This window comes from Rhipicephalus sanguineus, unplaced genomic scaffold (assembly GCF_013339695.2).
Source record: "Rhipicephalus sanguineus isolate Rsan-2018 unplaced genomic scaffold, BIME_Rsan_1.4 Seq393, whole genome shotgun sequence".
Lineage (NCBI taxonomy): Eukaryota > Metazoa > Arthropoda > Arachnida > Ixodida > Ixodidae > Rhipicephalus > Rhipicephalus sanguineus.
The window spans coordinates 48,483-60,001 of record NW_023615159.1 but is presented as its reverse complement, the minus strand read 5'-3'; positions in this window follow the sequence as shown (position 1 = coordinate 60,001).

The window sequence follows — 11,519 nt, the reverse complement described above, 5'->3', positions numbered from 1 at the left end:
ATAAGGCGTACGTTGCGTGAGAGAGAGAGAGAGAGAGAAATGCAATGCGGAAAGGCAGGGAGGTTAACCAGACAACATATATGGTTTGCTACCCTGCATGGGGAAGGGGTAAAGGGAGGTAGAAAAGTAAAGAAGAGAGGAATGGGATAGGAAGGAGGGAAACACAAACACACACAGGAGTGTCACAATCGTTCAACGAGGCGGGTCGCTCGCAGAAACTTCAACAGCACCCTCGGTGGTTCAAATTAATGCCGAGTTGCGTGCCTCATAATAGTGTCACAGTTTTGGCACATGAAGCCCCAGTATTTAATTTTAACATGTTTTCTGTGCCGCGACAGTAAAATACCGGATTCCCTACATTCCAGACAATTAATACGCATAGATTATGTCCCCAGTCTTAGTGATGTGCCGCGTTGACGGAATTAATGGAGTGCTGCGGTGATCACTAAAACTGAATTGTGCTTAAATTTTTAATTCCCTGAGAAAGAAGGCATGAAATACTTTACTGTCAATTAACGTGATCATTATTTGTTTTGAACTAAATGTCTTTTAGAGGCATGGGTTTTTATTCGCTTCACATTTTGCTGTTATCAAAAATTTACAGGGTCCCTTATGCCTTCACCTAAGACGACTACAAGGCGAAAGCGATCTTCCTTTTCTTCTCCATCGATGTACTGATCCTGCTACGCCACCCTCCAAAAGCTGTGTGCAGCTAGCGTGGTTTCGCACTGCCTCCGTGATCGGCCCAACTTTGACCAAGCTACGATGTGACGTGATGTCGGCGTCATGTGACGTTACGTCATGCGACTTGACGTCATGACGACATTTGTGACGTCATGATGACGTCACAAATTTGGCGATCTGTGATACTAGGGCCAAACGCGGGTTCCTTTTTCTTTCTAAGAGTACATTGCTTACGTTTATACTCAAGTCTATTCATACATATCTCATGCATTAGCGTTCATGCGCCACCTCAATATTTATTGATCAGAGGTGTGAGTTAGGGAAGAGGGGCGGGTAGTGCCATGACCTCCCTTCGCAAACTCTTACATGTTCCTGATAAAAATATATCGAGTGAGTCGCCTATTTCATAAAGATGTCCTTACTGAATTGAAGCCACTGATAACACGTATTTGAAGGTAGATCGAAAGGTGTATCGTAAAGCACCCATTATTAGCTACGTTGGCGTTTAGGAGCATTGACACCAGGCTCGAAAAAGCTCATTTTACGCTGGCGGACTCATGAGTCGACTCAGTCAGCCTCACTCAGACTCAGGTCAAGCCGTGAGTCTGAGTCTGAGTGAGTCCGGCTGAGTAATATTTGAGTGATTTTGAGTCCGAGTTTGAGGTTGAGAAAAAGTTTAGTGAGTCTGAGTCTGCGACGAAATCCCAACCAGTCACGCCGCAGACTCAGATCGCAGTTGTGAATCACACGGGCAAATGCATCGCGAGCGCCACGGTGCGTACGAAACACATAGAGGCGGCCGAAGAGGCGGCGATCGCTCTAGCACTGGTCGCGGCACCGGATGCTGCGGTCGTGATCAGCGACTCGCAGGCTGCCGTCCGTGGCTTTGCGCGCGGCCGCATCTCGTGGCAGGCGGCCCGCATACTTCAGACTCGCTATGGAAGCAGGGACGGCGGCGACTTTCGAGGAGCGATGGCCCCGACGTCACCGTCCTCGCATTCAAAAACCGAAAATGCGACGGTCTTTCTCCTGTGGACACCGGCTCACACCAGCGTCCCGCTTGAAGGCAACCAGGCGGCCCATACCGCGGCTCGAGGTCTCACTCACCGAGCCGTGGCCGACTCCACCCCAGAGAGGGTAAGAACACAACTGCAACCGGAATGGTCGTGGGGCGATCGCCTGACCACATTCAGCGACATCACACAACATTACAGACTAAACAGACGCAAATACCCTCTACCACACGACAAATTAAACAAAAGACAGGCCGTAACTTGGCGATTACTACAAACAGACACTTACCCCAGCCCGGCGATCCTACACATCTGTTATCCGAGCTTATACCCGACGGACGCGTGTAAAGCGTGCGGGGAAAGATCCACACTGCGGCACATGCTTTGGGAATGTGCCGGGAGAGTTAATGTCGCTGCCGCCGCTCACTTCGCGACACTTGTTAGACAGGGACGAACTGCTACCACCGCGCGAGGGCAGGGGCCGACCGCCGCCGCGGCTGTGGTCACTGCTGAGGATCGGCTGCGTCGGCGTCGCTGCCGCTGGGAGGCGGCACTCACCAGCGACAAGCTGACCGACCAACTTTGGGCCGTCCGGCAAGCCGAGGATGCCGCCCGGGTCCAAGGGCTTCAAGCCGTCACGTGACGCCATCATCGACGGAGAGTGGCACGGGACAGGGGTTAATCCCCTCTTCCCCCCGCCTCGCCCGGACTTTTAATAAAGTTTATTCACTCACTCTGAGTCTGAGTGAGCCCTCAGAGCAAAATATATCTTGAGTGAGTCTGAGTGAGCTCCAATTTTTTCGCCGACCTAAGCTTGCGGCTGCACATGGCACACGACGTCGCATTCGTGCGTCGCTTCGCCGAACGAATGGGCATTTTGGACCAACCCAAAAAATATCTGTGGCAGCCTGATAACTTCCGACGACGGGGTAAAATATATACACCATGCTTGCGACGTATGAAGGCGTTATGCTTCCCGCTGGCGTGTTTCTCGCTAGTCCAACGCGGTCACTTCTATTACTTACAGCTATGAAAATTGCCGTGGCCAGGGAGTTGGGAGGTTGAACCCCCCCACCCCCAGATTTTTTTTTTAATTTTGCATATGTATATATACATGCACACATACACAAGTATGGCTGAAACAGCCTCCGCCACCGCTCCGGTAAATTATTTCTGGCTACGCCCCTGCTGTATAACATGATACTGGCAAAGAGGACACGAACGTGCGGAGAGACACCGCGTTGTTGGTGTCTCTACTCGTCCGTGTCCTGTTCGCCAGTATCATGCATGTTGCGTAGCTTTCAGCAAAAAGAGCTAGCCCACCTTTCTACGAATAGAACTTGTCGTTGGGCGTGTTAGTTAACATCTGAAGGATTCATAATAGCGCAAAGACACAAATATGGCGCAGAACTATCGGCGTAACCAAAGAGGGGGGGGGGGGATCGAGAGAGGGGGTGCTGTTCAACACCTCCCCAGAATTTTTCAGCTTTGCATCTGCACGCCTAGTGCGCGCCGACGGAAGCGCCATAGGCGGCGAACTTGGTCATTACTCTCGGGAAAGCAAGCAGACGGCCGCCGTGGTTTCCTACGTCATTGTACGTGTGTTTCCGCATTGTTCACGTTTGCGTATTGAAATAAGCAACGTTCGTCGTATGTGTGATGGCCGAAACTTCAAGGGATGTCGAATAACAATTGATGTGGAGTGGAGTGCTCAAACACCTAAAAAAAACGCGCCCGGAACACGGTTTTACTTACCGCAAGGCCTCCTGGGCAAGAACGACGGAAGCAATGGATCGCCGCTGTTCGTTGGCCAAGGCGAGCCGCTTCGTCATTGTGCGAGTTAACACGTCGCTTCTTGTTCTAATGTTTTTGTTCTTCCATATCGGTGCTAGTTGGATGCACTCGATCATGTTGACACTGGTAGACGACCAAAGTTATAAGCCTGAGCATGTGTTGGTTCAGTTCGACCGCCGTGCCCCACAAGTGCACTTCGCTCAAACGTTCTATATTTCAGAAGTGTTGTAGTTCGGGCGAGTTGGTCATCCATGAACTTAGCTTGTACTAGCGCAGTACATGTACCAGGCTATTACAAGCTAAGTTCTATATTTATTATTTACAGAAACAGAAATGCAGCAATGATTGACTTCAGAAAGAACAAGAAGTGATTGAGACGTCACCTTTGTAAACAAAACAAAGCGGATGTTCACCACGAGCTGTACCTCGTAGCTGCGTCTTGTTACGTTTGTCTGCGCGATGCACCTTTGATATTCACCGGCATGACGATTCACTACACGCGGACGTTCGTTCTCTTCCGCAGTCGGTCATCACATGTCTCCTCGGCGACCCTCTTCAAAACTTGTCACTGCTCCCGCGGCGTCATCTCTTGATACTTTACTCGCAGCACTACATCATCAAATAACACGCCTTCTGCGGTCGAACGAACGATGCTATCACTAGAACGACACAACTTCTTCGCTGACTAACTTCTCTCTGACTGACTCTCCGTCGCCGCGCTGGCCGCGCCGCCGCGCGCTTGCATTGCTTGCATTGCCTGTATCGGCTCGCGCCTGGGTTCGGGAAGGGGGAAGGTGCGTATGATTCGTCTGTGCGTAGCACAGCAAAAGCTAGGGAAAGGGCGAGATTCTCTCACCGATTCCTCTGCGGAATCAGACGGCGCCGCTGGCGCTGCTTTGCTTTCTCGAATATCCCGATCTTTCGCGTGCGTTGGCTGCGTCGGTGGCGTCTTCTGCGGAGAGGGTAAGGGGGCACGCTCTCGGCGCCTTTTTATACTTGTTTTTTCGATGCACGCGCTCTGTCGCACACGAACAGTCGGTGCCAGGCTTTCATGCCGTCGTTCGAAATCGGTAATAAGGTGCGTATTTGGGCCGGTTGGTACATGTTCAACGATACGAGAAACAGCGCGACACACGGGACAGTGAAATGTACGGAATGTACGGAATAAAACCTTGGTTGTAAGTCAGCGCTTGGTCCGTCTCTTTCACTGTCCCGTGTGTCGCGCTGTTTCTCGTATCGTCGAAATCGGTGACGTGAGCTTAGTTAGGCGCTCGTTCATGAGAAACATCGTGCACAACTCCACTTTCGTAGAGGCCCGCGCCTTTCCTACAGCTGCCAGTGCAGAATTAGTTGGCTGGCACCCGCGCGAAGGGGAAATAGCAGCCGCGAACTTCATCCATCTCCTCACACCAAAGCTGTGCAAAGTGCTGTCGTCTGCTCGGCTTCCCGCACGTACTGTCGGCGGCGCCCGCTAGGTGGCTATCAGTGGCGCCTCTATAGGCGGTGCACAAGGCGTTATACGCCTTGTGCACCGCCTATAGAGGCACTTTCAGCATGGCACTTTCGTAAGAGGCACTTATGCATAGCATGGCACTTTCAGCGCAGCTGCAGCCGCAGCTTAAGAAACTAGGGTCTTTAGAATTATGTATCTATGTATCTATGTATTTTCTATTAAAGGAACACACCACCTAATACTTACCTAGTGATGTTGCGCCTCAGATATGCGTAATATTTACTTTTTGATCGACAACGTTCACAATCATGAACAGCCGTACCAGTACAAGATGGGCGGGCGGTAAGCAAGTGGTTCAACTTTGGCCGGGTGGCTGAATCGGGTGACAGACAGACAAACAGAAAGACAGACAGACCACAATTTCTGCGTTTAAGTTTAACCTCCTTGGTTTAAGTTCCCCAAGAAAGACTATCGTCTTTAAAAAAATCACAGCATATCCACGGAGTGAATGATGATGAGTCGGCGAAGCTGCGGAAGTTCATCGGTAAACCGTGAATCTTCCGTGAATTCTGCCCAACCGACGTGAGATCGAGCGCGTTTATACTAAAGGTTCGATGATTTATGACGACTTGCAGCTCACTTTAATTTTACATGTACGCTGTGAATTTTCATTGTTTAGAAAACCATTGCTTTAGAAAAATCTGGCGTCTTTCGTTAAGCAGCTGGCGTCTTTTCGTTTTGCTTTAGAAACATCTGGCGTTCTTTCGTTTTGCTTTTACAAAACATCTGGCGTCTTTCGTTGGTTTATTTCATCAATCAACGGCGTTTTGAACAAAATTTTTATTGTTTATTCACGCACAGGAGAAATCTCACCAGGCACTACCTTGGAGGTAAACAATGGCTGCTAATGGGAATGAGAGACAGAAGTCGGCTTTTAGCTAACACTTACACTTCTACTTCTACTAACGTTTCCTACTGGAACATGCCAATGGCTGCTAATGGGGAATGAGAGACAGAAGAATTCGGCTTTTAGTTAACGCGCACGCTGCGAATTTTTTATAGTTCAGCAACGCACAGGAAAAATCTCCCACCGGCACCACCTTGGAGGTCAAAGCGTAAGACTTGTTACGGACTACGACTACTACTACTACTACTGCTACTACTACGACGACGACGACTACGAGGGACGAACGGGTGCCGCCTTAAGGAGGTTCGCCCCTAAAAGCTCCGTCGTAGTGTGGTGACGTAGGTGCTAGGAGAGGAGGATGTGAACAGGCCTTAGCTAGTCTATAGGGTGTTGGCTGTGTCCGGCGACCACCTAGCATAGCCATCTGAGCGCGCTCTCGCGCCAAGGAGAAGTCTTCTTCCTCTTGTTCTTCAACGGCTTTGATGATCATACGTGCAGAGCACTTTAGGGGCCCGGGGTGCCGTATGCTGTCCTAGCTTGGCGTAACGCAGACAAAACCATGTGTGCTGGCACGCGCTAGCGCGTTCGGGCCTGTGTAAGGGCCTGGGTAAGACGCTGTGGCCTCTCCCCCTTACACTCTCTCAGCAATCACGTGATGGCGTCGGGGAACGAGATTCTGCAGACGCGCGATGAACTCGCGTGGCGTGCTCCAACAAGAAATAGGGACCAGTAACAGCAACATCAACTACAATGAATTCATGGTGGGCTCCACATGCAAGGACGCGTTAACATCGGGACTTTAAGTCGACCCGTGCGCTGCTTCGCATCCCCACATGGTTCCCTTTAGCGGGAGATGGTGTAATTTTCCTCGTCACTACCTGTCAGACTAGTGATTTTTTGTTTGTTTGTTAGAGACTACCTAGGGATCCAATAGGTACCCTACCTTGTTCCTGACAAAACTTCAGTCTATAAACAGCCTTGTTAGAAGCTTTTGGTGAAGCAGATCGGAAATGATTGTTTTAGGGGCGAAGCTCCTTAAGGCGGCACCCGTTCGTCCCTCGTAGTCGTAGTGCGTAACCAGTCTTACGCTTTGACCTCCAAGGTGGTGCCGGTGGGAGATTTTTCCTGTGCGTTGTTGAACAATAAAAAATTCGCAGCGTGCGCGTTAACTAAAAGCCGAATTCGTCTGTCTCTCATTCCCCATTACCAGCCATTGGCATGTTCCAGTAGGAAACGTTAGTAGAAGTAGAAGTGTAAGTGTTAGCTAAAAGCCGACTTCTTCTGTCTCTCATTCCCATTAGCAGCCATTGTTTACCTCCAAGGTAGTGCCTGGTGAGATTTCTCCTGTGCGTGATTAAACAATAAAAATTTTGTTCAAAACGCCGTTGATTGATGAAATAAACCAACGAAAGACGCCAGATGTTTTGTAAAAGCAAAACGAAAGAACGCCAGATGTTTCTAAAGCAAAACGAAAAGACGCCAGCTGCTTAACGAAAGACGCCAGATGTTTTCTAAAGCAATGGTTTTCTAAACATTGAAAATTCACAGCGTACATGTAAAATTAAAGTGCGCTGCAAGTCGTCATAACTCATCGAACCTTTAGTATAACGCGCCCGATCTCACGTCGGTGATGATGTACTGGGCAGAATTCACGGAAGATTCACGGTTTACCGATGAACCTCCGCAGCTTCGCCCACTCATCATCATTCACTCCGTGGATATGCTGTGATTTTTTTTCTAAGTGGCTCGTTCTCCCGAAAAATGCGAACTGAGAAAAATTAGTTTAAAGATTTCACAACATGCTATTTATTTCGATGCTCGGCAAAAATTTATCAAAGCGACTTCCTGCACGAACACGACCTTGCTCAAAAGATGACCCTGTAGTGCGACAATTTCATGCAACAGTCTTCAATTTTCGCAGATTTCGAACTGTGAATGTTGATCACAACACGTGTTGGTCACAAAACGGACCACGCGCTGATCGCAATGAACTCTGAGGAAAACGAACATGTCAGCCGAGTGGCACACAAACACAGTAGGAGTAACTCAGGAATGACGCGAAAGCAGGCGTGGATGGTCACGTGATGCGTTTCCGCCAATTTGAGCGTCAGTTCCACTTTTTTAGCGACGCTGCTCTCGGCGCGCAGCAAAAAATGTGCCTTTTTAATTTATTTATTTGTCATCTTATGTACTCACAACAGAAGGTTTTCTGTGAAAAAAAGCGCGAAGAACAAACAATCTAACATGGGCGTTCACTACGCGTTCGGCTACTTGTCCGCTTTGCAGCCGCCTCTTGAAGGGGCGTTTCAGAGACGCTGTCCTCAGGAAACTCACCCCACCCTCTCGTGAAAAAAAAAATTATTCTTTTCTGCTGTACAGATGACAACCAAACTTGGTGAGTATGTTCTTTAATGAACATTCCACCCAAAGCAGCTCAAATTCGAAAATGCATATTTTTTCGGAAATCTTGTTTTTAGCCCCGCCTCCGCCCTCAATTCATGCCTCAAAGGGGTACTCACACCATTTTGCAAAGATGAGTTGCTCTGCCTTAGGAATCGCCTGTATACACAGACGAATCTGAGCAAGTGTGAAGCTCGGCAAATGATGATATATTATTTTTATTAAAGCCGAATGCCCGTTTACGATCATGACGTTCTTGCTGTTCATACGTTTTACCTCGAGATTTAACAGTGTCGCTATTGCAACGTACTGTAATTACTTTTTGAGGGTGCACTCACGCTTTGAAGTACAATATATAGGCTGTTCAGGACTTGGCCTTTCATTTCATTTCATTTCATTTATTCGGGCATTTTCACAAAATGCCCCCGAAGGGGGCAAAAGGAGAGTGTCTGTCTCCTGTCTTGGCCCACTCTTCGAGAGGCACTTCGGTCACGTATAGCAAGACAACACGTAGAAATATGCAACGATGCACATACAAACAATGAGTAAGCGAGGAATACTACAATAGGAGAAATATAAGACAAAGATGCAAGCAAAGCTTCTCCTCAGCAAAAAATAAAAATTCACTATGATCAGCACCATTTATGATATATTCAACTACATGCAAATTGAAATGTAATATGAAAAACAATGAACACATTAAATACATTACATACATTAAATGCTCTCAGCACATGCACCATAGAACTGTGTTGAATTTATTACATTCATAATTTTTCAAAATGGTTGACTGGGCTAGTTAGTGATTCATTCTGCTTGCTTCAAATACGAGCGCGTAACGTAGACAAGGACTTAATAACACACAGACAAGTGCGTTATTAAATCCTCGTCTACGTTACGCGCTCGTATTTCAAGCAAGCAGAATTCATAATTCGTTTCCTAAATTGTGTGATGTTTCTAGGCTTCCTAGCGTATTCAATTATATCAGGAATCTTGTTGAACAATAGAACAATTTGATTATCAATTGACTGTACGCCACAGTTAGTCTGGCACATTGGCACGACCAACGCAACAGTGCACAAATTACAGGTAACATCTCCGCTTAAATATGTATCAGCAAAAAATTTGAAAGTTATCTCTGATTTTCTTAAAGATTAACATGGCTAGTTATATCCTATAGCACTCTGGGAATGGCAGTACGTTGTACACAGGGAAAAGAGACATGTTTATGGAGACCGAGGTTCATATTAAGCCTATTATTGGAGCAAGAAAACGACAACTAAAAATTTTCGTGTCAGTACCCCTTTAAATGCGTTATGAATTTATTTCGACGCAAATTTTTTCTTCTACTTTTTTTTGGTGTGTGAAGTACAACAAAAACATAAACATGTGCTTCTGCTATGGATCGCGATAGTGCTATTCAGCGACAGCTGACGGGCATTTCTGCAGTCACAGCTGCTATCTTCCTCCTTATAGTTCACAGGTGGCAGTACGATACTCTCCGCAAAAAGCTGCTAACGGTCTGAAGAAATTGTTTTGTTCAGTTAGAACAGAGTATGCTCAGACATAGACATCGGGATACGTCATTGCGCGATCTTGTGAAGATCCGTAAGTCAATCAATCAATCAATCAATCAATCAATCAGTCAATCAATCAATCAATCAATCAATCAATCAATCAATCAATCAATCAATCAATCAAGAACGTATTATTTTCACCGTTACGTACACAAGGTGAAAAAGGGTGAAGAGAGAACCTCGGCTGATCAGCCCCCTGAAGAGCATTGTTCCCCGCTATTTCATTGTGTTACTTTGTTGACAAAATGTTCAGCCCATCTCGTGCTCTTCGCTGTTCATCTTCATTGTGGCTTGTGAACTTGGCCGAGTGAGTACCTGGCTGCTGATTTGCTTTGTAAAATATTTTAGCGTTCAACCACAATATGGGCAACAACTGATTTCGCCATGAAGTCTGCTGCTGTATCTGGAAAAAGTGATGTAGCTTATTGCTCAGCCTTGTCGTCGCTGGTGTTACCTACGTAACCATGCATAAAACACAAAGCGTGAGCGACAATAATAGATGTAAAAACAGCGACAAAAAAAGAAAGAGGGCATATAATTTTTAAGAAATGGCGATGTCAAGTGTAAGGCCACAAAAGTAGCAACACAGTCATATATAAAGCTTTTACACACTTGAAATATGACCAAATTGAAAAAAGCGAGTCACACATATATACGCACATGCGCACACTAAAAATAAAGCATTTTAAGAAGTCGTTACAATAACGGACTAGACAATGAATAAGGGAATATGAGATAACCGATAATGGTATATAAATTCCAGTAAGGTCAAAGACTTACATGTTCTAAAAAATCGGTGTTAGATGATAACTGTGGAAAAGGTAGGTTGTTCCAATCTGTTGTGCTTTTCTATCACTCATCCACAAATATCTAAATAAAACTAATATTTTCACATTATGACGACAAGTTTTGAGCGCATCAGTGGAGTTCAGCGAGTAACACTTACGTTTTGTTTCGTCATCCTGTTTACCAGAAACTTATGAAGCAAAGCTTCGACTGGGGACACAAAACATAGAGACGTAGACAGCACAAGCGCTAACTCAAACCACGTTTATTTCGGAGCACGCAAGAATATGTACATCACTAATCACAACGATCTCAAGCATCTGGCTCATGACATGAAAATTCTTTAGACTAAAGAAACCATGTCGTACTACTGCGCATAACATCGCGTATTTACGCGATGTTATGAAGCTACGCTAAGGAATAATTCCTTATCGTGTAGGTGTACAGACGGCTGGCTTACGCACAAGGTGCCTTGCCTCTGGATGACGCAAGCTTCCGCTATCTCGCGAGTTGATTGTACCCTGTGACGGAATAAAACGGAGGTTAGTTCAAACTGCGGATCGCAACCATACTGACGGCAATGTAAGGCCAAATTCGAAGATGGAGCACATTTTAAGGAGCTTTGGCGCTCGCGCAGACGGGTGTTCAGGCAGTGGCCAGTCTGGCCTACGTAAGCTTTCCCACAGGAAAGGGGGATCTGGTGCACAACCCCCTTTACACAAGACACAAAGCGAAGGCCATGCTTCATGGTGCACTGACCTCTTGCTTCTTCGTTTCTTTTTTGCCGGTACTGCAGTCTCGGGCAAATCCCCTTTAGCTTATTTGTGGCTGAAAAAACAACATTAACGTTAAAGCGTGTCGCCACTCTCTTGAAGTGGTGGGATACTCCGTGAATGTAAGGGATC